A 27,770-nucleotide genomic window follows, 5' to 3' on the forward strand; every position below is an offset into this window, starting at 1 on the left:
CATTCATCCATTGATGGACACCCAATCTGCCTCCACATCTGATCCATTACAAACAATGATGCTATGAACATATGGATACATTCATCCCCTCAAAGTAGCATTTTGGGTTTCTTCAGATAAATACCCAGAAGTGGGATGACTGGGTCATTCTTCATCTCTTGTTATTTAGCATTTGATTTAAAGTCTATTTTGCCTGATGTAAGTATTGCTACCTCAGCTTTTTTTTTTAATTTCCATTTTCATGAACTATCTTTTCCCATGGCTAATTTTACTAATGATGTTACATGGTAAACTATTTCAGAACAGCAAATACTCTGTTCTTTGGATCTGACACTGCTATTGCTCTGCTTCTAGCACCGGGCAGGTGGGGGCAGGGTGAGCTCTGGGAGGGTAGGGAGGGGGCGGCTAGTCTTAGTGCCTAAGGCTTCCGTTCTCTGCTCGGCAGTGAGGGCTTAAACCACCGTTTTCAGCCTTCTTCCCTCAGTCTTTGCTCCAAGGTCTCTGCCGTGAGCGATGGGTTCAGCCGTGTTATATGCTGCCCCCTCAGCCCTGTGGGCCATAAGCAGAGCCCTAGCAGTCCGAGTTCTTCCCTTTCCCGCAGCTGCGGTAGTTCTGGGATGCAGCGAGCTCGGAGCACTGAGCTAGGTCTGCATCCTGCGCCCGCCCACGCAGCTCCGTCTCTGCCCTTCTCCCTTCCCTCCTCCCCTGCTCACTCGATTCGCCCACCTTTCAGTGAATTCAGTAGTGGGCCTCTTCGTGTTGTCTGTCTGCAGTGCAGGGAGTCCTTTGTGGAGTTATTGTTGTTCGATTAGTTGTAAATCCAGGGGAGCTTTACAGAGGCTCACCTCACGCCGCCATTTTGATCCACCAAATCTACATGGTAAACTATTTGATGTCTGTGCTTGAGTTTTATCTCCCCAGGCAGACGCCAAGCACATTTTAATTATGGGAATAATATCTTTTATTTTCTGTTCATATCCTTGAATGCATTTATTATTTGTACATGTTTGCCATCGTCACTATAGTTTTAGGTTGCAGATGAAACTACCAAGAGGTGCATTATAAATAATAAAGTAGAAACTGCAATGAGGAAACACAGCCATCAATAAGCAAAGTAGTAGCGGGTGTCCAGATGGCTCAGTTAGTTAGAGCGTGAGCTCTTAACAAAAGTGTTGCTAGTTCGATTCCCATATGGGCCAGTGAAATGCGCCCTCCACAACTAGACTGAAGGACAATGACTTGACTTGGAGCTGATGGGCCCTGGAAAAACACACTGTTCCCCAACATTCCCCAATGAAAAATGAAAAAAAGAGCAAGGCAGTAGGTAATAAGGTGGGGTAAATGGATGTGCTTATTTTCTCCGTAATATACTAATTATAATAAACCTGTTTACCACTTTTACTGTGTAAGCCTCTTTATGTCATTTCTTATTCTTCACGATAAGTCTATGAATTAGAAAACTGAAACTCATGAGGTTTAGTAACAAGTTTCAGGTCACTTAACTAGGATTCCAACTGATTACTCTCTAATTGCAACTATTTCATTGCTCATCCATTTTTTAAGTATCTGGAATATAATTCTTGGTTAAAACAGCTGAATTGGGTTCATATAATGGTTCTGCTTCTCACTAACCACATGATAATTTGGAATTCAAAACTCATGCTTGTACAGAAAGACCCCCTAAATCTTTATTTACTTTTTTTTTTCCCCCTGAAAGTTTTCATCCTCTGCCAGTTACCTGCTTGGCAACTGCTCCTGCTTCCAGGACCCCATGAGTTGATCACTTCCTCAAAATTCCCTTGTTACTGCCAACCCAATATTGTGCATTCTCTGTTATCAGTCCCCAAGGATTTCTCCTCCTTTTCTTCATGTATGTTATGATAATGCATTTCTGATTTTTCTGATCAGTGAGAATAATCCAAATATGAATACATCGTATTTCTCCATGTGTTTAAACACTCAGGCTAGCTATCACATTTTAATTAGTTAAACACTACTTTGAAGCAATGGCCCAGAACAGAAAAGGAATAATCAATATTGCTGGTTCAAGTCCAGATGTATGATAATGAGCATCTTGGACATAAATAAGATTACTTCAGTTGGCTTATATTATTGTCTTAGCTTTGACAGACTATTAAACCACTAATAATCTCCTAGCCCTTTTTGCATGGGACCAATGTTTTCAAAGAACTTTCCCTTCTCTGCTGATCATTACTCTTACGGAGTGTGTGTGTGTTGGTTGGTGGAGTTGGTCAAAGGTAAGAGTAGAGATGGTGATTGATCAGAGAATAGGAAAATCTATGAATGTACTTTCTTGTTCCCAAGAGTCTTTAATATGATAATATATTTTGCCTTATATTGATTCCGTCCTCTGAATAATATGTCTTTAAGGTTTTGATTACAGTTCCTTCATCATTTTCATTTCTTCCAATTTGAGTATCATTTGTAAACTATGAAATGTTTTCAATATCCTCATCCAAATAATTATGTTCATATAAAAAAATCTGTTACTGAAACATTAGAGCTAAGGGGTTAATGCTGAAAAATCAACTCCCAGAGTTCAAAAATCCATTTAAGATCTCATGGCAACAAGGTCTATTATTAACTGAATAAATGTTATCTAATAACATTTTGAAATTAACAAGCTGGTTTAGGTACTTTTATGACTATATATAAGGTAAGGAGATGTATAAAAATAAAATTGTCTGTTTAAATAGTTTCTATGGATGGAAATTATGGAAAACTTCCTCTCTTGCCAATTATTTTATTGCTTATCAAATTTTATGTACATTTTTCTATCAGTTAATGAGAAAATGCTTCATTTCTTTTGAAATATGACAGCATTTAATGTTCATGAGTGACTTTTTTTCTAAAGAATAAAACTAGTAGTAAAAGAAAATGCAAACACAAACTTAATGAGGTAGAAAAGCAGCGATAAGATGTGTCCTAAGAAGGTAATCCAGGTGAGCAGATTGTCGTTCAAGGGAAAGAATTTTAGACATGAGAACAATTTTTGTAATTTTTAAGTGTGGTAAGAGTGAGAAAGTTATCTCAAGTTGAAGAAAAGATATTACATATTTATTTGACACATTAAGATGAAAATGACACAGGTTAATAAAAATTAGTGTAGGAAGGTGGTAAGAGGTTTTAGTAAGCACATCATTAATAATATCAAGGCACAAATGATCACAAATTGAAACTACTGAATGTATGACTGAGAACTTCTAGTAAGGATATTGAAAAGATGATTCAAGAGTGGGAAGTGCTGGTGAGATTTTCTCATTCAAACAATGCCAATGCTACAGATGGCAAAGCAGTGGCCCAAGGCCAGAAGTAATTTTCCCAAAGGCACATAGCACAATTGTAGCAGGCTAAGCACGTAGAAGAATGTTAGGCTCCAATCTTCCAGAGGAAAAACAAACCATCATGAGAGACTCCTTCATGATGATGGTATTCAAACACTGGAAAAAGCATTTATTAGATATGTGCTGCTTATTCATCAGTATATATTGGGTAACACAGGATATGAGAGAGAGAGAGAGAGAGAGAGAGAGAGAGAGAGAGAGAGAGAGAGAGCGAGAGACGGCATTGTCCCATGAGAAGCTTTTTATCAGTTTGGGAAGACAAAGTCTGACATATTTACATTAACACCTAGAGGACAAGTGCAAGTTTAGGTAAAACATAAGCATCTAAAAGTCTACATGGTGCAGACTATACACATGTTGCTGGAGCAATTTTAAGTAAATAGATGATTATGGGTTGAGTGACTCTAAAATATAATGGAGTTACAGCTGCTGGTGCTACATTGACACTAAAGGAAAAGGCTGAAAATTGACTTTAATAAGAGTAGAGATTTAGGTTAATAATAAGAAAACACTTCCATTAAATATTGATCTCTTTTCACAGAACTTTTTGGGACTACATCCTTAAAGGATGTAGTACACACTTCTTGTTCTTCATAAGCTTATGGTTTAATTGTAGGGACAAGGTATCACTTTAGAGTTGCAAGGCATAGATAAGGAAGTTCAAAAATACTAAAGGAGAAATGTGAACAGAAAATCAAATGACCATTCTGGAATGATCTCAGAGAAGAAGGATTCTTAGGATTAGTAACAACCAGGTGATTTGGAAGTTCTGTAAACTATGGAGTCATACAGATTGGTTTCTAATGCAAGCTCTGATACTTATCATGTGCGTGGCTTTGCTGAGCCTCTATTTTTTTACCTGTAAAACTAGGGATGTAATGTTTACTTGTGGGAATCCTGTGAAGATTGTAATAATGAATTCAGGGATATGGAGCTTCATTCAGGGTAGTGAAATGTTCAGAAATTGATTGTACTGGTGGTTGAAAAACTCTGTGGCTATACTAAAATCCATTGCAATGAGCCCTTTAAACGGGTGAATTGTACGGTGATACCGTGTTTCCCTGAAAAGAAGACCTAGCTGGACCACCAGTTCTAATGCTTCTTTTGGAGCAAAAATTAATATAAGACCTGGTCTTATTTTAATATAATATAAGACTGGGTCTTATAACATAAAATAATGTAATAATATAATATAACATAACATAGTACCGGGTCTTACCTTAATTTTTGCTCCAAAAGATGCATTAGAGCTGATGGTATGGCTAGGTCTTATTTTCAGGGAAACACGGTATATATACATACATACATACATACATATATATATATATATATATATATATATATATATATATATATATGTTGAACATAAATTTACCATATGAAAAAAATGTACCATATGACCCAATAGTTCTACTCTTGGATATATACACAAAAATAATTTAAAAATATGGGTACAAAACATATTTAAATGTTCATAACCATATTGCTATTCCTAATAGCCAAAAACCAGATACATCCCAAATGTCTATCAACTGGTAAATGGATGAGTAAAATGTAGTATATCCATACAATGGATATGTAGTAAATGTAGTAAATCCATAAAAAGGAATGAAGTTCTGATAAATGCTACAACATGGATAAATCTCATAAACGTTATACTAAGTTAATGAAACCAAATACAAAAGACCCTACATATTGAGAAGGTCCAAGGTAGTAGAATAGCTAAATGTCATTCCTGGTGTTTCTCAGGATCACATTAAAATTACAACTAAGTTATAGAACAATCAACCTCAAGAATCCTCTGAAGACTAGCTGAACAGAACTCATATAAGTAAGGATATAAAGAAGAGGCCACATCAAGACTGGTGGTTGGGGCAGAGATGCCAAATGGGCTGACCCCAAACCCACAGGTATTGGTTGAGCATTGGGAGGGACAGCAGAGTCCCCCCCCTGAAAAGTGAGGGATCCCAACCCTACACTGGGCTCCCCAGCCCAGTGGTCCTGTGCTGGGAAGAGGAATCCTCACATCATGCAGCAAACGCCAGCAAGGACACTGTCCTTCCATCCTAGTGAGACAGAAGGTGGCTGGAAACCCAGATATGTTCTTAGAGGGCCAACATACAGACTCACTCACTTGCAAACTCTCACCTGGGCTCAGGTACAGGGGCAGCAAGTTGAGAGCTGCCAGAGACATATGGGGGAAAGACTGCCTTGTGTGGCTTCTGGCTAAGGGCTGGAGGGACAGCTGCTGTTGTTGCTGCGTAGAGCCAGTCTCACACGTTGCCTTCAGGAAGGCGACAACTTTTCTATTTTGAACCCCCCTGCCCAAGGTCCAAATCTGAGACCACATTGGTCTGATAAAAGCTATGCATGCTCAACAACTTGGCAGTGACCTGGGTCCCTGCACTGCTCAGATAGTGCTGCATCGCTGGGGGAATTCTTAGCACCTGAGACGGTGGCCCCGCCACATAAGCTGAAGAAGGCTTTTATAGCAGTGGATGGCCCTAGGTGGCCTGGGGAAATTTCAGGGGCGAATAGTTAACCACAACTTGTGCAGTAACATATCTTGTGTGGGTATCTGGAATCTACAGACTCTAGGCAAATGGTGGCTAGCTGCAGGATTCACAGGGCATTTTGTGGAATGGTCACAGGCTCAGCAAAGGTACTACTACTGAATCTGCATTAAATTTGTAAAAATCACCCATACCCTGTGATTCTGTGGTACTCCAACCTTTCCAGCTAGTGCTACATCAGTTGGGGCACACTCCACACTAGGCCCACACACCTAAGTAGGGTCTTTCAGGGGCTGAGCCTTTTGGGTAGCTGGTAGTTTATAACAAGCTTAGAGAGCCCCTGAGCCTTTTGCTAAGCTGGCCCAAGACCAATACTGGCAGCAAGCTTTGGTTCACAGCAAGGCCACCCACATACACCTACAGGTCCAGCACAGGTAGAAACCAACCACATATAGCTTTCTTTGTAGCTTCTACCAGGTAGTCCTGTGCTAACCATATGAAAAGACGAAATTAGCCAGCACAGGAGCCCTACCTCAGAGACACACCAGAAACAACACACTCAAAGGCTGGCTTCAGATCACATCAGTGCACTACCTGATTAGCCCCACAAATGGCACACTTAAAAGGTGGTCTCAACAAGCACAGGAGCCCACTGGGGTTAATCTTCCTCTGAGGGGTCAGCCCCCACAGAGCAACTCATACACTGTGGATGTAATAAATCTTCATATCCAGTCAGCCTGAGAGCCAGTCCCACCTACTGATGTGCCAAAAGATCAACTACAACAGGAGATTACCCACAAAACACACAAAAGATACTCCTGGAATGCACACAAAGGTGATCAGTGAGACTGGACCGCATAGAAAACATACTACATCAGGCCACTCGGCAAAGAAGGGAGACATAAAAGTCCTACCTAATACACAGTAGCAAACACAGAGAGGAAGCAAGAATGAGGAAACAAAGAAATATGTCCCAAATAAAAGAACAAGAGAATCCTCCAGGGAAAGAACTAAATGAAATGGAGGCAACCAATGTACCAGAGACAGGGTTTAAAATACTGGTTATAAGACAGCTTATGGAACTTAGTGAAAACAAAGAGATAGCAAGCATAAAGACGGACATAGAAACCATAAAGAAGAACCAGTCAGAAATAAAGAATACAATGAATGAAGGGTATTGAAGGGTACAATAGAAGAATCAAATCAGCAATTTAGAATATCAAGTAGCAGAAAACACCCAAATAGAACAACACAACCAAAAAAGAATTTCAAAAAAACAAATATAGTTTAAGGGAACTTTGGGACAACATCAAACATAACAACATTCACATTAGAAGAGTACCAGAAGGAGAAGAGAGGGAGGCAGAGATCGAGAATGTATTTGAAAAAATAATGACTGAAATATTTCCTAACCTGGTGAAGGTAATAGACATACAAACCCTGGAAGCAAAGAGAGTCCTAAACAAGATGAACTCAAATAGGCCCACAGTAAGACATATTATAATTAAAATGGCAAAGTTTAAAGACAAAGGGAGAATCCTAAAAGCAGCAAGAGAAAGGCAGCTAGTTACTTAAAAGGGAGCTCCCATATCAATTGATTTGTCAACAGAAACTTTGTAGGCCAGAAGAAGTGACACAAAATATTCAAAATAATGAAAAAAAAAGACCTACAACCAAGACTATTCCACCCAGCAAGGCTATCATTTAAAATTGAAGGAGAGATAAAAAGCTTCCCAGACATGAGAAAGCTAAAAGAATTCATTACCACTAAGCCAGTATCACAAGAAATGTTAAAAGGACTTCTTTAAGAAGAAGGTGGGAAACAAATGAAATAAACAAAAGACGATCAAAAATATGAACAATAAAATGGCAATAACTACGTACCTATGGATATTCACTTTAAATGCAAATTGATTAAATAGTGCAATGAAAAGACAGGGTGGCTGAATGGATAAGAAAACAAGACCCGTGCATAAACAACCCACCTCAGATTGAAACACATACATAGACTGAAAATAAAGGGATCGAAAAAAATATTTAATGCAAATGGAAATGACAAAACTACTGGGGTAGCAATACTTATATTAGACAAAATAGACTTTAAAACAAAGACTATAATAAGATACAAAGAAAGACGTTATATAATGATAAGGGGATCAATCCAAGAAGAGCAATAATGCAAATAAACATCTTTGCACCGAACATAGGGACACCGAAATATAAAAAAAAAAAAAAAAAAAAAAAAAATATTGACCAACATAAAGGCAGAGATCAACAGTGACACTATCATAATAGGGGACTTTCACACCCCTGACACCAATGAACAGATTCTCCAGACAGAAAATCAACAAGGAAACAGTGGCCTTAAATGACATACTACATCAGACAGATTTAATTGATATTTTTAAAGCATTTAACTTCAAAGCAGCACAATATACATTCTTTTTAAGTGCACATGGAACATTTTTCTAGATAGATGACATGTTAGGTCACAAAACAAGTCTCAATGAATTTAAGAAGATTGAAATCATATCTCTAACCACAATGGTATGAAACTAGAAATCAATTACAAGAAATAAAGCTGAAAAACACACTAACACATGGAGGCTAAATACATGCTTCTAAATAATGAATGGGTCAATGACGGGATCAAAAAAGAAATAAAAAATACCTAGAGACAAATAAAAATGAAAGCACAATGACCCCAATCTATGGGACACAGTAAAAGCAGTGCCAAGGGGGAAATTCATGCAATGCGTCCTACATCCAGAAACAAGAATAATCTCATATAAATCATCTAAACTTACACTTAAGTGAACTGGAAAAAGAATAGGAAACAAAGCCTAAAGTGAGTAGAAGGAAAAAAAAATACAGATCAGAGGAGAAATAAATGAAATAGAGGCTAGAGAGGACCTAAATAAAATCAGAAATGAAAGAAAAGAAGTGACAACAGAAATACAAAAAAAAAAATAATAAGAATAAGAATACACTACGAGTAACTATATGCCAACAAATTGGACAATTTGGAAGAAGTGAATAAATTCCTAGAAGCATACAATTTTTTTCAAGGCTGAATTAAGAAAAAACAGAATATCTGAACCAACCTATTACTATTAATGAAATTTAATCAATAATCAATAAGCTTCCAACAAACAAAAGTCCCGGACCAGATGACTTCACAGGTGAATTTTACCAAACACTTGCAGAAGAATGAACATCTATTTTGCTCAAAGTACTCAAAAAAATTCAAGAGAAGGGAGGACTCTCAAGTTCATTTTATGAAGCCACCATTACCCTGATTCCAAAACCAGAAAAAGACATTACACAAGAAAGAAAACTATAGGCCAATATCCTTAATGAACATAGATGCAAAATTCCTCAACAAAATATTAGCAAACTGTATTCAGCGAAAAGATCATACACCAAGATCAAGTGGGATTCATTCTTTGTACGCAAGGTTGGTTCAATATCTGCAAATCAATTTATGGGATAACACCACCTAAACAAAATGAAAAATAAAAATCATATGGTCTTATCAGTAGATGCAGATTAATCATTTGACAAAATCCAGCATCCATTTATGATAAAAACTCTCCATAAAGTGGTAATAGAGGGAATATATCTCAACGTAATAAAGGACATATATAACAAATTCACGGTTGGTATCTTACTCAATGGATAAAAGCTAAAAGCACTCCTCTTAACATCAATAACAAGACAAGGATGTCCACTTTCACCACTTTTATTCTTCATAGTACTCAAAGTCCTAGCTACAGGAATCATACAAGAAGAAGACATGAACAACATCCAAAATGTACAGTAAGAAGTAAAACTGTCATTATTTGTAGGTGACATGATACTATATAGAGAGAAACACAATGATTGCACTAAAAAAGTACTGCTTAGTAAAGTAGCAGGATACAAAATAAATATTCAGTAATTGGTTGCATTTTTATACACCAATAATGAACTACCAGAAAAAAGAAATTAAGAAAACAATCCTATTTATAATCACATCAAAAAATACTTAAAAGTAAATTCAGCCAAGGAAGTAAAAGACCTGTACTCAGAAAATTATAAGACATTGACGAAAGAAATTAGAGAAGATACAAATAAATGGAAACATATACCATGCTCATGGATAGGAAGAGTTAACAGAGTTAAAATATCCGTACTATCCAAAACAATCCATAGATCCAATGCAATCCCTATGAAAATACCAATGGTGTTTTTCACAGAACTAGAGCAAATAATTCTAAAATTTATATAGAACCATAAAAGACCTTGAATAGCTATGGCAATCTTGAGAAAGAAGACGAAAGTTGGAGGTATCATGCTACCTCATATCAAGCTATGCTATAAGGCCACAGTGATTAAAACAGTATTGTACTGGTACAAAAACAGACACACAGATCAATGGAATAGAATAGACATCTTTGAAATAAACCCATGCCTATATGTGCACTTAATCTATGACAAAGGAAGCAAGAATATACATTCAGGTATAGAGAGTCTATTCAATAAATGGCGGTGGGAAACTTGGACAGATACATGAAAGGAAGGAAGGAAGGAAGGAAGGAAGGAAGGAAGGAAGGAAGGAAGGAAGGAAGGAAGGAAGGAAGGAAGGAAGGAAGGAAGGAAGGAAGGAAGGAAGGAAGGAAAGAAGAATGAAAGGAAGAAAGGAAGAAAAAAGATGAAAGAAAAAGAATAATGAACATGGACCACCTTCTTATGACATATACAGGAATAAACACAAAATGGATTAAGAGTTTAATTATAAGACACAAAAACATAAAACTCCTAGAGGAAAATATGGAAAGTAAACCCTCAGACATTATCCTTTGTAATAGTTTTCTGATATATCTCCTCGGACAAGGAAACGGAATGAAAAACAAACAAATGGGACTACATCAAACTAAAAAAGTTTTTCACAGCAAAGGAAACCATTAGCAAAATGAAAAGACATCCTACTGAATGGAAGAAGATATTTACCAATGATACATCTGATAAGGGGTTAACATCCAAAATTTACAAAGAACTCATACAACTCAGCACCAAAAAAAAAAAACAAAAACAAAAAACAAAAAAAACAATCCAATTGAAACAAATGAGCACAGTACCTCAATAGACATTTCTCCAAAGTGGTCATACAGATGGCCAATAGACCTATGAAAAGATGCTCAATTTCACTAAGCATTCAAGATATGCAAATAAAAACCACAATGGCTATCATTAATCAATCAATAAACAAGAAGTGTTGGTGAGGTTGTGGAGAAAGAACTGTTGTGCACTGTTGGAGGGATTGTAATTTGGTGCAGCCACTATCAAAAACAATATGGAGATTCCTCAAAAAATTAAACATAAAACTGCCTTATGACCCAGCAATTCCATTCCTGGCTATTTATCCAAACATATCCAAAACACAAATTCGAAAAGATATCTGCACCCCATGTTTACTGCAGTGCTATTTACAATAGCCAAGATATGGAAACAACCGAAATGTCCATCAATAGACGATTAGATAAAGAAATTTTGGTACATACGCGTATATACAGCAGAGTATTACTGTGCCATAAAAAGAATGAAATCTTAACCAGTTGTGATAACATGGATGAATGTAGAGAGTATTATGCTAAGCAAATTAAGTCAGACTATAAAAGATGAATACCATATAATCTCACTTATATGTGGAACCTAAAGAACAGAATAAACAAATAAAAATAGACTGAGATACAGAGAACAAATTGTTGATTACTAAATGGGAGGGGTTTTGGGGGGGTGAGTGTTAAAAGTAAAGGGATCAAGTAGCACAAATTGGTAGTTACAAAATAGCCACGGGGATGTATAGTTTAATATGGGGAATATGGACAATAATATTGTAAAAAGTATGGATAAGTAGGTCAGATGTGTACTATACTTATCGGGGGAACCACTTCACAAATTATATAAATGTCTAACCACTACAGTGTACACCTGAAAGTAATATAAAGTAATACTGAATGTCAAGTATAATTAAAAAAATATTCATGGCATATAAGTACAGCATAGGGAATATAGTCAATAATATTGTAATAACTATGTATAATGTCAGATGGGTTATAGATTTCTTGGGGTTATCACTTTGTGAGGTATAGAAATATCTAATCACTATGTTGTTTTGTACACCTGAATATAATAATAAAAAATAAAATAAAATAAAGATTGTTAAGGGTGAAAAATTAAAAATGGTCTGAAAAGGAAGGTGAGATGGAAAAGTTCAAGTAGCAGCTGGGGAAGCAGGGGGAATAGCATGATAATACTCTCATGCTGTTGCAGAATTTCTAAGAGTAGAGAATTTCAAATAGGAGGAAATGTTCATCTATGCTTACAACTCTTTACTTGTAATAAAAGAATTGCAAAGTGCCCCCAAAAAAGATCCCATATTGTATGACTTCATTCATATGTAATGCTCTGAAAAGGCAAATCTATAGAGAGAGATAATAGATTAGTGAGTGCCAGGGGTTGGGTGTGGGAACAGGGAGTGACTGCAAATAGCCACAAGGGATGTTTTTAGAGTGATGTAAATATTCTCAAATTGCTTTGTGGTGATGGTTGCACAACTCAATGAGTTAAATAAAAATAATCGAATGGTACATTCTAAGTGTGTGTTATTTTATGGTATGTGAATTATATCTTAAAACTGTAGTGGTTTCAAAGTGTCAAGGAATACATGCTTAACAAATGGTATCTTCTATTATTGTTGAAGCAATCAGGAAAGCCTTCTGAAGGAAGGGGACTTTTAATGATGAATATGGGTAGTGTGTGGCTAGATAATGAGCAAGGGAAGATGGAAGGATAGTGAAATAGTATGTGCAGTGTCATGGAGTGAGAAATAGGCCTACTATAATTAGTGTCGGTATAGAACTGACTAGAGTAGGAAGTCTGTACTAAGTGATATTGGTAAGTAAGGTACTGTTGTAAAAAGATCCAAGGCTGAAAAATGACTGGTGTTGCATGGCTGACACATACCATTGATAGTAGGTAGAAATGAAGATGTTTGAGTGGTAGATGCCCCAGGTGATAGAGATAATTTGTCAGCTGGCTGGAGCTGATCCAAAATATTTAGAGACTGCTTAGGCAATGGGATGTGATACAATGAGGTGTGATGTGGTGTGGTGTGGAGTGGTATGACAGATGCCTAAGCTGTAACTTATATAAGAACAGTTTTATGTCTGAGCAAGTAGGATTGAAGGGCCAGCCCTAGGAGCCAAACCTAGAGTGATTAGTATGGGAGCAGGTAAGGCAAAGATAGTGTTGTGGAGACATGCATGTAAAACAAACAAACAAATACACAAACAAACAAACAAACAAAAATGGTGATCCAGCTGGCTATCTTTTTTCTGGCTACTTGTGGAATCATGTAAGCACTGATTAATCTGACTTCCAGTTCTATGAGTTATTTAAATAAACAACCTTGTCAAAATTATGCCCTCCAGCTTTCCAACAAATTCAGTGAGGTTGCTGGGGGAGAAACCTCTGAATGTCTTCTCGAAGTTGTCTAGAATTTTAAAGATTTTTCAACAAACTTGAGGCAAATCCTTACAGTGCTTAATCTAAGTGATGTGATAAGATCATAACCTTTTCAGAAATGCCTTTGATGTCAATCCTGATTCTGCCAAATTTTACCTGACAGGGTAAGAATGAAACATAAGCTAGTTTGTCAAGCATCTCAGTAATTTGTTGTGGCAATGATCTGTTGCAACTCAGCTTTGCACTGATGGACCTATTGAATTATATTCCTTGACTTGGAAGGAACTTATTAAGTGTTTGATAATTGATTAATGGAGTAAAAATACACTATATAGACCTTGAAGTGATAAACTGAACAGTATCCTTGGCAGCCATTAGTCCTTCCTACCCATTGTCCATACTCTGATTTATTTTGAAAATGATGACTGCTCATTTTCTTACCCACATGCCTACAATGACTCAGAAACACTAGTGATGACAGTCAACAGATGCAGAAATGAAAAATGTGACAGATAATTCCTATTTTGAGTATTAATCACCATTATAAAAGTAAAAAAAAAAAAAGTGCTTGTAGAGGCTTAGAGTTGTAAAAGCCCATTTTTCCTCAAATCGCCTTTCTGATGTGTAAATTTAAAAACTATGCTATGATTTCTGATAATATGAACATAGAAATCAAGTAGATTGAAATTGCATTTTTATTTTTTCAGGTACATTTTATGATTGGCCATAACAGCACAGTAAGTATGTAATATTTTTGAGTTGATCATCCATTCAGTTTTAGAATACTTTTAATTTCTTCTTCATCAATGTATCCCATTTCCCGAAAGAACATAGATACTACAGGTCACAAACCAAAGAAATGGGATTATTTTAATCTTCATTGTTTTTCGTAATATTTTCATAAGTTATCAGGTTTCTTTCATGTAAAATTTTCCTCCATGTCCATGTATATTATTGAGTGCTTTGAGGATTGACAGCATACACCATACTAATTTCCCTGCACTCTGCTTTGTATCTCAGTGTGTGATACACATGTTCAATCTGAAATACTTGATACTTTTTTAGATTAGCACCTCATGAATCTCTATTGAGGCTTATTTGCCGTGACTAACTTTTTTTTTTAATTATCCAGGTAAGATTTTAAGTTGTCATGCCATACTACAGTCTTTGAAGCTTCTTTATAGAGATAATCTCTCAATGTGATCATAACGCAAGTGACCAAAAACATTTCTTTTATCATATAAGGACTTCATATAACATTGGGAACATAATGTTTATAATGTTCAAAACCAAATGAATTATAAAACCAAGGTGGTATGGAAGATTTCATCAGACCTGGAAGGTTTACCAGTGTTGCCTTGCAATTTCTTTCCTAGATTTCTAAAGATTTTTTAATCATTACAGCCCTTCAAACCTTTGAATACTACAGCCCCAAAGCTTGCTTCATGAAAGTCCATGTGTGGGAAATTCATTTGTTAAGAATTGCAGTTTCTTAAAAAGGAAGTAAGAAGTTATTATTAGTTTGATAACACAAAGTAACTCTTAATGTCTTGGTGCCCAATGGGTACTCTTATAAATTACTGACAAACAATAGGAAATGGCAATTCCTGCTTTACTGCTACTGATAGATAAATCTATGCCATATTAGTCTGGCTTTTATTGTCTCTTAAAACATCATCAGATTGATTTTAGAGTAGCAAGGATATAAAAGAAACACACAAGATACCTTTCTAATAAAGGTGAGGAAAACCAGCCTTCTTTGTGCCTGAAAATTCTGGTGACAAAATGGAATGACATTTCTGAGCAACTTCTTGTTTCAGCACAAAAAGTGTATATCTGTTTCCTACTTGACTTAAAAAAAATGTAGAGCCAATTTGTTGTAGAAGAAAAATCACAGGTCCAAGAGAAAAATAAACCAATATTTTAGTCCTTTCTGTCACTGGCAAACTATGTGACCTTTAATATGTAACTTAGTTCTCTGCACCTTACTTTTCATGACGGTAAAATTATATGAAGGTGTGACAATTAAGTTTGTGAACTCATCCTAGAAAAAGTGCTACATCACTATGGTCACCTTCGAAGTACTCCCCTTGGGAAGCTGTGCAGCGATGCCAGCCCCTAGTCCACTATTCAAAGCAATTTTGGAACTCTTTTTCTGGAATGGCCATCAGAGCTGCTGTTGTATTACCCTTGATGTCCTGAATGTCATCAAAATGTCTTCTTTTCAATATTTCCTTTATCTTTAGGTAAAGAAAGAAGTCATTGGGGGCCAGACCAGGTGAGCAGGGAGGGTGTTTTAATACAGATATTTGTTTACTGGCTAAAATCTCCCTCACAGGCAGTTCCCTGTGAGCTGGTACATTGTCATGATGCCATGAATTGTTGGCGAAAAGTTCAGGTCGTCCAACTTTTTCATGCAGCTCTTCAGTACTTCCAAATAGTAAGCTTGGTTAACTCTTTGTCCAGTTGGTACAAATTCATAATGAATAATCCTTCTGATATCAAAAAAGGTTAGCAACATTGTTACAACAAGTTTGCAAACGTAATTGTCAGACCTCATATGGTTAAATTAGATGACCTTCAAGACACCTTTTACTTTTTATATCTTATAGTCTGGTAGGATGGATACACAATAATGCCATTTTATGCCTTATTTATAATTATGTATCTTTATTTTTATGATCTGACAGCAATATGTGACTACAGAGCTAGGAACTTTTTGAAGATGTAAAGAGAGAGTGTGGATACTGAGGAAGGCTAATATAATAATTGATACTTGTGTATTATTAATTAACCCACAAATATTTCTTGAACACATAGGTGCCCGATCAGTGGTAGTTATAGAGGTGAAAATAAAATATTCACTTTCTCTTCACATGTAATAGAGAAGGATGTAGTTCTGTAATATAGCAAAGTCTTAATTAGCAAGTTTCTTAGGGACAAGGATGTTAATTGAGGCTTTTTAAAAATTTAGTTAGCATCGCTATGTTTTACTTCAGTCTCTGTGGTTAAAATGTTTTATAAAACTGTAGTCCATTTTATTACCTGAATAAATACAATTTAGTGAACATAATTGTGTTGTATTTTAGCATTTGGAATTTCTATTCAGGGTCTCAAGTTCATCATTTTGGAATCAGTTCTTATTGTACAGGAAAAGTAGGAGAACATGATGATTTATATTAGACCAGATCACTTGGGAGATGAGTTTGTTTTTCCATCAGTAAATTGAAGATATCTGCTTGCTTAGTTACCATGTTTCTTTTTCTCATAAAAATTGAGTAGAGAACATGAAATAATTAGAGAACATGAAATAATTAATTTCATTAATTAGGCTTTGGTTGATTAAGGTTTTGCTGTAGATAAAATCCTAATTAATAACATGGGGATCTGGTTGCTCTTTTGAGAAGTAGTATGCTCAGTTTTTGATGCCAGGTTTGGTTAGGAAAATGGGCTGACCACCTATGATGGTATCCAGAAGAGATCAACCAGAAAGGTGGAGGTAAAGTATGCTGTGGTTACTATTTTTAACCCAGCTTTATTGAGACATAATTGACATATAACATTCTGCAAGTTTAAGATGTATTATGCAGAATGGATAAAGGAAGTTAAAATATTTGAGGTAAAGAAAAAAGAGTAGGAAATGTATGCATCTTCCCTCTAATTGAAGAGCTCTCTTTTGGTAGAATGAATCCCACTTGGAAAGGATCTGAAAGGTTGTTAGTCCAGTACCTCCATATATGATGTTTGAATACCTTCTACACCATTCCATTAGGTGACTGAGAACATCTGGAAAATTTCTGAAGCAGCCTATTCCACCCATGACTACTCCTGTTAAGTCTTCTTCATACTGAGCTCAAATATTTCCATCTACTGGTTTGAGCCATGCAGAATATATCTAATCTCTTCCACTTCCTTTATCCATTCTGCATAATACATCTTAAACTTGCAGAATGTTATATGTCAATTATGTCTCAATAAAGCTGGGTTAAAAATAGTAACCACAGCATACTTTACCTCCACCTTTCTGGTTGATCTCTTCTGGATACCATCATAGGTGGTCAGCCCATTTTCCTAACCAAACCTGGCATCAAAAACTGAGCATACTACTTCTCAAAAGAGCAACCAGATCCCCATGTTATTAATTAGGATTTTATCTACAGCAAAACCTTAATCAACCTCCTATTTGATCTAATTTTCACTTCCTTGAATCTTAGCAAGTAGATTTGTTCTCCAGAAGGTGGAGCTATCACCAAGAACATGTCCTTGCTTATAAACTGCTGTTGGCTCTGTATTGCCTACCTGTTATTGTACAAGTTCCTTATGATATTTAAGGTTTTGCCTACTTTTGGCCTTAATTCTCATTATTTCCCTCCATGCCAGCTATACTCCAACCTCCCTGGACCTTTCTCTGTTTCATTAACAAGCTATTAATTTTGTCTCCATCATGCCTTCGCTGATGCTTTCCCTCTTCTATAATAGCCTTCTTTCCCTTCTGAGACTAGTGAACTTTAAAGTAATTGCTCAAGGCCCAGGTCAAATGTCCTCTCTTTTTGTCAAATCTTCATATACTCCACTTCATATCCATCTCCATCCCTCAGAAAACTAATCCTTAATATGGTCTTATACTCGTAGCCCATGCCTCTTTTAAATCATTTGTAACTTTTTATAATGTTCAGGTTTTATGTATTTGCCCAGCCAGAATATGAATGCTTGAGGTTAAATTTCACATCGTGTTCATATTTTTACCCCAGATTTAACATATTTGAAAAATTAATGTATAAACAATATATAAAATAGTATTTAATTTCAATGATAATAACCTTCATCAATTTCATGAGTTGTTACCAAATTTTACCTTTCTGAAATGAGATTTTTTCAATCCACAACTTCATTTGTTAGACTTCCATCATATACCTTTTCTCTCAGCCTTTGTCTGTCTTGGTTAAGAAGCTTAATACTTTTTGTCTGTTCCTCACTCCATTAATTAAGATTTTCCAGGAACTTTTCAATAAATATCATGGAGCAGAATAGTGAACAGGAATAATTGTGTGGTGAGGTAAGGAGGTAGGTAGCCCAGGAACTGATAGCACCACTCATCCTAGTTAAAAATCCTAAACATTGTCATATTACTATCACCACTTCTTTTGATTCTAGCTTATTTCCCCCAGGATAAGTCCTACTTCTCACTGAATCACATAGCTTTTGTTATTATTTCAAAGTTAGTGGTGAATTATTTGTTGTCTTTCTTTGCTCAATAATGCAAATCAGAGAGTGTTCTACTTAAAATTACATGTATTTAATGTATGGTACTAGAATGTTACTTCTTACTCTTCCATTGAGCATAGGTCTTCCAAAGCATTTCAGGTCAGTTCTGAATCAATTTTACACTGAAATTTGTAGAAAAGTACAGGATATTTCAAAGTCAACTTCTATTCTATCAAAAAAAGGAGAAGAAAGGTGAGGATAAAAGTACAAAAGGTTGAGTGGGAACCTGAAGTTAATTTCTTTAGGTAAAAGTTTGATAACGAAAAGAACTTCTTTATGAAACAAGTGAACAAAAAACAAAACAAAAACAAGAAATAACCATGTAAAGAAGCCATTTCACAGTTTAGTAACGTTAAGAAACCTGTGGGATTTCTGGTCCAGATGTTGGAGTAGGTAAATGCTGTGTTTGACTCCTCTCCTGACTACATCAAAATTACAACTAAAGTACAGAACAACCATCATTGAGAATCCTCTGAAGTCTAGCTGAACAGAAGTCCAACCGCTAAGGACATGCAAAAGAAGCCACCTGAAGACTAGTAGGAGGAGCGGAGACACAGAACAGACTGGTCCCACATCCACATGTGACCATTAAAAATTGGGAGGGATATCTTGGCTTCAGAGTTTTCCCTGGAAGAACGAGGGGTCCTAACCCCACAACAGGTTCTCTGGCCCAGAGTTCCAGAGTCGAGTAGAGAAGTTCCCATAATCTACATATGGCTATGAGAAGTAGTGGAGATTGTGGCTGAGCAACACAGCAAGCTGCTGGAGTACCAGGAGTTCTTAATGATCTCTGGCACAGACTTATTCACTGACAGACTCACTTTCTCTGAGCACTAGCACTAAAGCAGCAGTTTTAAAGGTGCCACGGGCATATAGGGAAGGACTGAAGTGTCTGTCTCAGAGTGATGGCTGGAGGGGCAGCTTTCTCCCAGATAGAAATGCTGGCAAAAACCATTGTTCCTTTGTTGAACCCTTCCTCCTCCCAGCATGCAGATATAGGCAGCTGCCATACCTGAGTCTCTGTCAACTTCCCTAAGACTCTTTGCCCAGCCCTGATGATTCCCTGACATGCTGCCCCACCCAATTTTAAGGCACACCCAAACCACTTCAAGTGGCTTTTCCATACAAACGACCTGACTTGGTGCACACTACAGTCTTTCCCAAAATCTCTCAAAGATTCACAAACCCCAAACAAAGAGCATGTGGCTTCGGCATGCCCTGAATGTTTTGCTGAAGTGCCACAAGCCCAGCATTTGCAACAGCAGGACTCTGTTTTGAGGCTTGGACTCTTCCAGCCACCTCCAAGCTCATGTTGGGCATCTGCAGATTGCTTTGTTGCTCATGCCAGGTGGCCTTGGGCAAGGGATAGGCTGCAGGTGAACTTCTATGTGGTGGGGCCCCTACCAGGAGGCCCAAAGTTCGGCACTCCCAGTTGTCAGCTTCGAACAGAACTGGAACACCACCTGGCCACCTCCTTGGAAGACACACCCAGTGGACACTCTAGGCAGGCATCAGAGCCCCACTGAAGCAAATCCTGCTCCGTAGGGTCAGCCCCTGCACAACTGTTCCTCCACTGAAGTCACAGCCGGTCCTCACAATCAGCCTGAGGCTCATTCCTTCTCATTGACCTGAAAATAGGAACCAAGTCTCAATTACAACAGGAGACCACACACAACCCATACAAGGAACACATCTGGATCACCAGTCTATAAGAAGAGAATGCATCACTAGGTCCCGCAGGACACCTACTACATATAGGCACTGTACTAAGACTGGGAGACATAGCAGTTCTACCTAATATATAGAAACAAACACAGGGAGCCAACCAAAATGGGGAGACAAAGAAACATATACCAAATAAAAGAACAGAACAAATCTCCAGAAAGAACTAAACAAAATGGAAATAAGCAATCTACCAGATGCAGAGTTAAAACACTGGTTATAAGGATGCTCATTGATCTCAAGGAGAAATTCAACAGAGATAGGAAACATAAAAATGGAGATAGAAAAATATAAAAAGAACCAGTCAGAAATAAAGACTACAATAAATGAAATAAAGAATACATTAAACGAAATCAAATGTAGATTAGATGAAACAGAGGATCAAATCAGCCATTTAGAAGATAAGGTAACAGAAAACACCCAAACCGAACAGTAAATAGAAAACAGAATAAAAAAAAAAAATATGAGGATAGTTTAAGGGGCCTCTGGGACAACATCAAGCGTACAAACATTCACATCATAGATACCCCAAGGTGAAGAGAGAGCGCAAGGAATTGCAAACCTATTTAATGATATAATGACAAAACTTCCTTAATCTGGTAAAGGAAATAGATATACGAGGTGTGATCAAACCATACATTGAATGCTTAAATAAAAAAAAAAATATTACAGTAACAGACACATTGCCATTACTCCCCATCAAAATACTCCCCTCACTTTGAACACACTTATGCCATCATTTTTGCCACTTTCTGAAGCAGTTCTGGAAGTCCTCTTTCATGTCTTTAGTTGCACTATTGTGGCTGCCTCGATGTCCTGAATCATTTTGACTTTGGAGAAGAGACAGAGGTCACACGGTGCCAGATCTGGTGAATTAGTTGGATGAAGACAAACTGTAATGTTTTTATTTGACAGAAATTGTCGTATACCAGAAGCAATGTTTGACATGGAGCATTGTCATGATGGAGGATGATTTATGGCACACTTTAAAACACACCTTCGCTCAACCATAGCTCACACCAGACTGACTGCACCAAAACAAGGTGAAACTTGTCACACACTGTTACTAAGGTTTGACTCCACTTTGTGTATTGAAGATCCTTTGCTGCTCCCTTGGATGGCACTCAACAGCATCGTTCACCAATTTTTTTTTTTAACACAATGGAAAAGCTGTGTCACACATTGCTTCTGGTATGGTAATTTCTGTCAAATAAAAACTCTGTGTGCTTTCATCCACATTATTTACCAGATCTGGCACTGTGTGACTTTTGGCTCTTCCCCAAAGTCAAAATGACCATGAAAGGTAAATATTTTGAGTAGATTCAGGACATCGAGGCAGAGACGACAATGCATCCAAAGACACTCATGAAAGAGGACTTCCAGAACTGCTTCCGAAAGTGGCAAGAACGATGGGATAAGTGTGTTTGAAGCGGGGGGAAGTATTTTGAGGGGTATTAATGGGAATTTGTCCTTTACTGTAATATTTATTTTAATTTAAACATTTAAGTTATTGTTTGATCACACCTTGTAGTAGTGCAGGAAGCAAAGAGAGTCCTAAGAAAGATAAACCCAGAGACCCACACCAAGACCCATCATAATTAACATGAGAAAGGTTAAATACAAAGAGAATCTTAAAAGTACCAAGAGAAAGACAGTGAGTCATGTACAAGGGAGGTCTCATAAAACTGTAAGCTGATATATCATCAGAAACTTTGCAGGCCAGAAGGGCTTGGCAATAAATATTTCAAGTGATGAAAAGCAAGGACCTACAAGCAAGATTACTCAGCAAAGCTATCATTTAGAATCTATGGATAGATAAAAACCTTTCCAGACAAGAAAAAGCTAAAGAAGTTCACCACAACAAAACCGGTATTGCAAAATATGTTAGAGGATCTTAAAGAAGAAGAAGGAGAAGGAGAAGGAGAAGAAACAATAAAAAATATGAATAATAAAATGGCAACAATTACATATTTGTCAACAATTACTTTCAATGAAAATGGATTTAATAGTCCAATCAAAAGTCATAAGGTGGCCAAATGGATAAGAAAATAAGTCCCTTACATATGCTGGCTACAAGATACTCACTTCAGATCAAAACACACACATAGATTTAAAAGTAAGGGATGGAAAAAGATATTTCAGGAAAATGAAGACCAGAAAAAAAATCCAAAAAACTGGAGTAGCAATACTTATACCAGAAAAAATAGACTTTAAAACAAAGGCTATAACAAGAGACAAAGAAGGACCCAATAATCACAATTCTGGGTATTTATCCGAAGAAACCCAAAATGTTGCTTCGTGGGGATGTGTGCAACCACATGTTAATTTAAGCATTGTTTACAATGGCCAAGATGTGGAGGCAACCTGGTTGTCTGTTGATGGATGAATGTGTAAAGAGTAGGTGGTGCATACATACAATAGAATATTGCTTGGCCATGGGAAATAATGGGCTCTTGCCGTCTGCAGTGGCATGGATAAATCTGGAGAGTATTGTGCTGAGTGGAGTGTGTCAGGCATTGAAAAACAAATGCCATATGATTTCACTTATATGTGGAATCTAAAGAACAAAACAAACAAACAAACAAAATAAACAAACTCATAGAAGCAGAAAATGTTTTAGTGTTTGCCTGATGGAAGAGGTGTTGGGGAGATGGGGGTAAAAGGGGAAGGGATTAAGAAGTACAAATTATTTGACAATCAATTGTCATAGGGATGTAGGGTATAGCATAAGGAATATAGTGAATAATATTGTAATAACTATGTATGGTGTCAGATGGGTACTAGATTTGTTGGGGTGATAAATGGGAGGGGTTGGGGGCAGGGTGAAAAAGATGAAGGGATTAAGAAACACAAATTGGTAATTGCAAAATAATCATGGGGATGTAAAGCAAAGCATAGAGAATGTAGTCAATAATATGGTAATAACTATGTATAGTGCCAGTTGAGTACTACAGTAGTCAGTGATTATTTCTTGAATTATAGAAATGTCTAACCACTGTGCTGTACACCTGAAATTAATATAAAATAATATTTTATGCCAACTGTAAGAGAAAAATTTAAAAAGTGGAGATAAAATGTGAAGGGAATAAGAGGTTCAAATTTTCCAGTAAAAAGCAAACAAGTCATGGGCATATAATCTACAGTATTGACAGTACAGTCAATAATATTGTGATATCGTGCTTCCATGGCAGATGGTTGCTGTACTTATGGTGATCACTTCTTTAGGTATAAAAATGTTCAATAACTGGTGTACACCTGATACTAATATAATATTTTATGTTAACTGTTTGTTAATAAAAAGCATTTAAAAATATAGAGGTGTGGCCTGCTATATAGTTCAGACATGATAGAATTTATCTGCTTAACCAAGTCTATGATAAGCATTCTAGAACTTGAGTTATTGAAAGCCCAGATGAGATCATTTGGAACCCAAGAAATGATGAGCAGAGATGAATGCTTTTTAAATAGAGGGGAGCAATAGGAAAAGCTTTCATTAAATAAACTATTTATTTGCGCCTTCCTTGCAAATTTTTTTTTTTCCCTAGAGTCTCTGGCAAAACAGCCTTTAACTTGGTTTTTATAGTATAAACTGAAATCTATTTGAACACCAATATTATTTTAGGAATAAAAAATGGTCTAAAATGCTTGGTAAACTAGTCACATCACTGGATTTTTTTTATGACATTGGATTTTTTCCTTAGACCCTTGACTTGGATTCTAAGAAATATTAACCCTTTCTCTGAGGGTGTTCAGGCAAGAATGAGCTATTAACATTTGCTGTGCATCTCTGCAAATTAAGGGACTGTTATTATGAGAAGTAAACATTGATTTTTTTTGAGCTGCCATTTCTATTTCTGAGAAAAATCACATTTCAGAGTCAGTGAAAATGAAGAATTTATGTCTTAAATCCTAAACCTAGAAATATTATGTTTGGGCCTTTTACTTTTTCTTTATGCCAGGTATTTCTCTCTTTAAGTAAATATTTAGTATCAAATAATTAAGTTGAATCAAAACCTAGAAGGAAACTCTATTTTAAAGAAACCCTGCTATGGGAAATTCATAGCAGGAGTTCTTCTTCTGTGGTTTTGTAGGACTTTTGACCTTCTATTCTAAGGACTGAATTTTGGCTATAACTTCTTTCTTTCTTTGATGTGGCGTTTGCTATGCTAGGAGGCAGCTCGTTAAAGAAAAACTGTGTAAAATTCTACCAAATTGAACTAATGTTTTTAAAAATTGATCTAAGTGTAAACCAGCCAACCAAATAACAAACAAGAGTGTTTTTAAAGAAATTAGAATTGGAAATAAAACTATGTACGAATTCCTGAACTTAGAGTTCTTAGCATTCTCTGAACTGAATATTTAGCATGACAATATTTCATTCAGCTTAATTCACTAAGTCAAACGATGGCTTATTTTCATGCTTTGCTATTGCTTCGAGAAAACTATAAAACATTTTTTAAATTAACCCATTATTGATAGTATTGTACTATATTTCGCAGTCTGAAAATTACCTAGAGACTAACCTGACCTCCTTTCTCAGATGACAAAATTGAGACCCAGGGAAAATAGACTAACGCAAGTGGTATACTAGGGGTGCCAAAAAAAATGTGAGCAAGTGGACACTTTGGCCAATATTGCTCAAGCAGTAGTTTGCCATAATCAGAAGTGTCTGGATGCTGATGGTAATCACTTTGAGTACCTCTCATAATTGCAGAAGTCAAATGTGACTCGTAGTCATCTTTTGTTATCGGTATATATTGAGTATTGCAATTTTAATGCAGTTTTCCTTTCTTAAAATATGTATACACTTTTTGGCACCCTCAATATAATCTTGGAATTCTCTCAGTTCAGTGGTCTTTCCAATACAGCTAGATGTTCCCTATGCAGTCAACTCTTTGGGCATTATAACTGGAAGAAAACAATAATGATGTTAAAAATCACCACTTATTCTCTGACTCCCTTCATTAGCTTAAGTAGCTAGGCTTAGAACCAGGCTAACTAGAGGAAGAGACTATGGGCTAGAAGCCAGAAGTAGATGGAGTGAGGGAAGATAGTTCCAGACCATTTGAATTTCAGAGAAAAGCTGACCCAGATAAAAATTTATCCATGGAGTACCCTTAATCCTGAAACAATCCTGTGTTGCTTAGTTCCAAGCTTCCTACCAGCTCTTGTTCCTAACACTCAGCTTCTTACAGGTTTGTTCTTTTAAGGCATAGACTTAGACTTAAGAGTGCCCTTACACCTGAAATCTATGTAATTTTACTAACAATTGTCACCCCAATAAATTAAAAAAAAAGAGTGCCCTTATACATAAGTCACCTATTCTTGTTGAGTCCTATCCATAACTTTCTTAACAAGTAGCCATTAAATATATGTAGCCATTCAACTATGCTAGTCACTCTCTTCTCAATGTTCATTATTTGGTCCATGGCCTTACATTTTTTGTGAGTATAGAGTTTGTATACAATATTATACTGGTTATATTAGTTTCAGATGTACAATATAGTGATTCACCTTTTAAAAATGAGGAGTCCATATTTGAATACAATACTCCAGGAATAGTTTGAGTATCCAACTCAGATCAAGAATATCATCTTTTTCTTTCTAGAGCCTACATTTCCATTCACACAGCCTTTGCTCCCATCAACCATATTATCTTGCCAACTCATTGTGCTGATAGTCAACTGAAATATCTTAGTGTCTATACACACGCTATTTTAAAGCCAACTTCTTCCATGATGTACATATGTAGTAGAGATATTTTTTTTAATACAAATGCAGATTTTACATATCTGGCTATGAAATTAGAACATGTCATATTTCATTCACAGTTACATCTTGACATGAATTTGGGGCTTCAATAGGCTAGCTATTCAGACTAGCCCTGTGACATCTAAAAACTATTTCCTCAGCAATGGCATGGGTAAAAATGTTAAATAAGATAAGCAAAAGGAGATCGCTGGAGACAAATTAACCAAATTAAACCTTGGTGTGGTTCTTCATTCACTTATATGTAAAATTAATTGCACCAAATATTATTATTATTTTTTAATTTATTGGGGTGACAATTGTTAGTAAAATTACATAGATTTCAGGTGTACAGTTCTCTATTACATCACCTATAAATCCCATTGTGTGTCCACCACCCAGAGTCAGTTCTACTTCCATCACCATATATTTGATCCCCCTTACCCTCATCTCCCACTCCAATCCCCCTTACCCTCTGGTAACTACTAAACTATTGTCTGTGTTTATGAGTTTTTCTTTCACATTTGTTTGTCTTGTTCTATTGTTGTTTTTGGTTTATATACCACATATCAGTGAAATCATATGGTTCTCTGTTCTATCTGACTTATTTCGCTTAGCATTATACTCTCAAGATCCATCCATGTTGTCACAAGTGTTCCTATATCATCTTTTCTTACCGCCGAATAGTATTCCATTGTGTATATATACCACAACTTCTTTATCCATTCATCTATCGAAGGACATTTTGGTTGTTTCCAAGTCTTGGCCACCGTAAACAAAGCTGCAATGAACATTGGAGTACACGTGTCTTTCTGGGTAAATGTTTTCAGATTTTTTGGGTAGATATCCAGCAGAGGGATTGCTGGGTCGTACGGTAATCCTATTCGTAATTTTTTGAGGAACCTCCACACTGCCTTCCATAACAGCTGCACCAGTCTGCATTCCCACCAACAGTGGATGAGGATTCCTTTTTCTCCACAGCCTCTCCAACACTTGTTACTATTTGTCTTGTTGATGACAAATTGTTACTGGGGTGAGGTGATATCTCATTGTGGTTTTTATTTGCATTTCTCTGATGATTAGTGACGTTTAGCATTTTTTAATATGTCCATTTGCCATTTGTATGTCCTCTTCGGAGAAATGTCTCTTCAGGTCCTCTGCCCATTTTTCAATTGGGTGTTTGTTTTTTTGTTGTTCAGTTTCATGAGTTCCTTGTAGATGTTAGATATTAGACCCTTATCGGAGGCACTGTTTGCAAAAATCTTCTCCCACTCAGATGGTTGCCTCTTTATTTTTTCGATGGCTTCTTTTACTGTGAAGAACCTTTCAAGTTCCATATAGTCCCATTCATTAATTTTAACTTTTACTTCCATTGCCTTTGGTGTCAAATTCATAAAATGCTCTTTGAACCCAAGGTCCATAAGTTTAGTACCTATGTTTGATTCTATGCAGTTTATTGTGTCAAGTCTTATGCTTAAGTCTTTGATCCATTTTGAATTAGTTTTGGTACATGGTGATAGATAGCAGTCCAGTTTCATTCTTTAACATGTGGCTATTCAATTCTCGCAGCACCTTTTATTGAAGAGGCTGTCTTTCCTCCATTGTATGTTTTCTGCTTTTTTGTCAAAAATTATGTGTCCATATTTAT

The 27,770-nt window shown here is 36.5% G+C and overlaps 1 protein-coding gene across 2 annotated transcripts in view; it reads left to right on the top strand.

Moving 5' to 3' along the window:
- Positions 1–27,770, top strand: part of TENM1 (teneurin transmembrane protein 1) — a 1,301,460-nt gene that overhangs the window by 237,448 nt on the left and 1,036,242 nt on the right. For both annotated transcript variants that reach the window (XM_033111932.1, XM_033111941.1), the window contains exon 3: positions 14,095–14,124. The gene's annotated coding sequence lies outside the window, so the exon portion shown is untranslated. The remainder of the gene's footprint in view (positions 1–14,094; positions 14,125–27,770) is intronic.

This window comes from Rhinolophus ferrumequinum, chromosome X, assembly GCF_004115265.2.
Source record: "Rhinolophus ferrumequinum isolate MPI-CBG mRhiFer1 chromosome X, mRhiFer1_v1.p, whole genome shotgun sequence".
NCBI lineage: Eukaryota > Metazoa > Chordata > Mammalia > Chiroptera > Rhinolophidae > Rhinolophus > Rhinolophus ferrumequinum.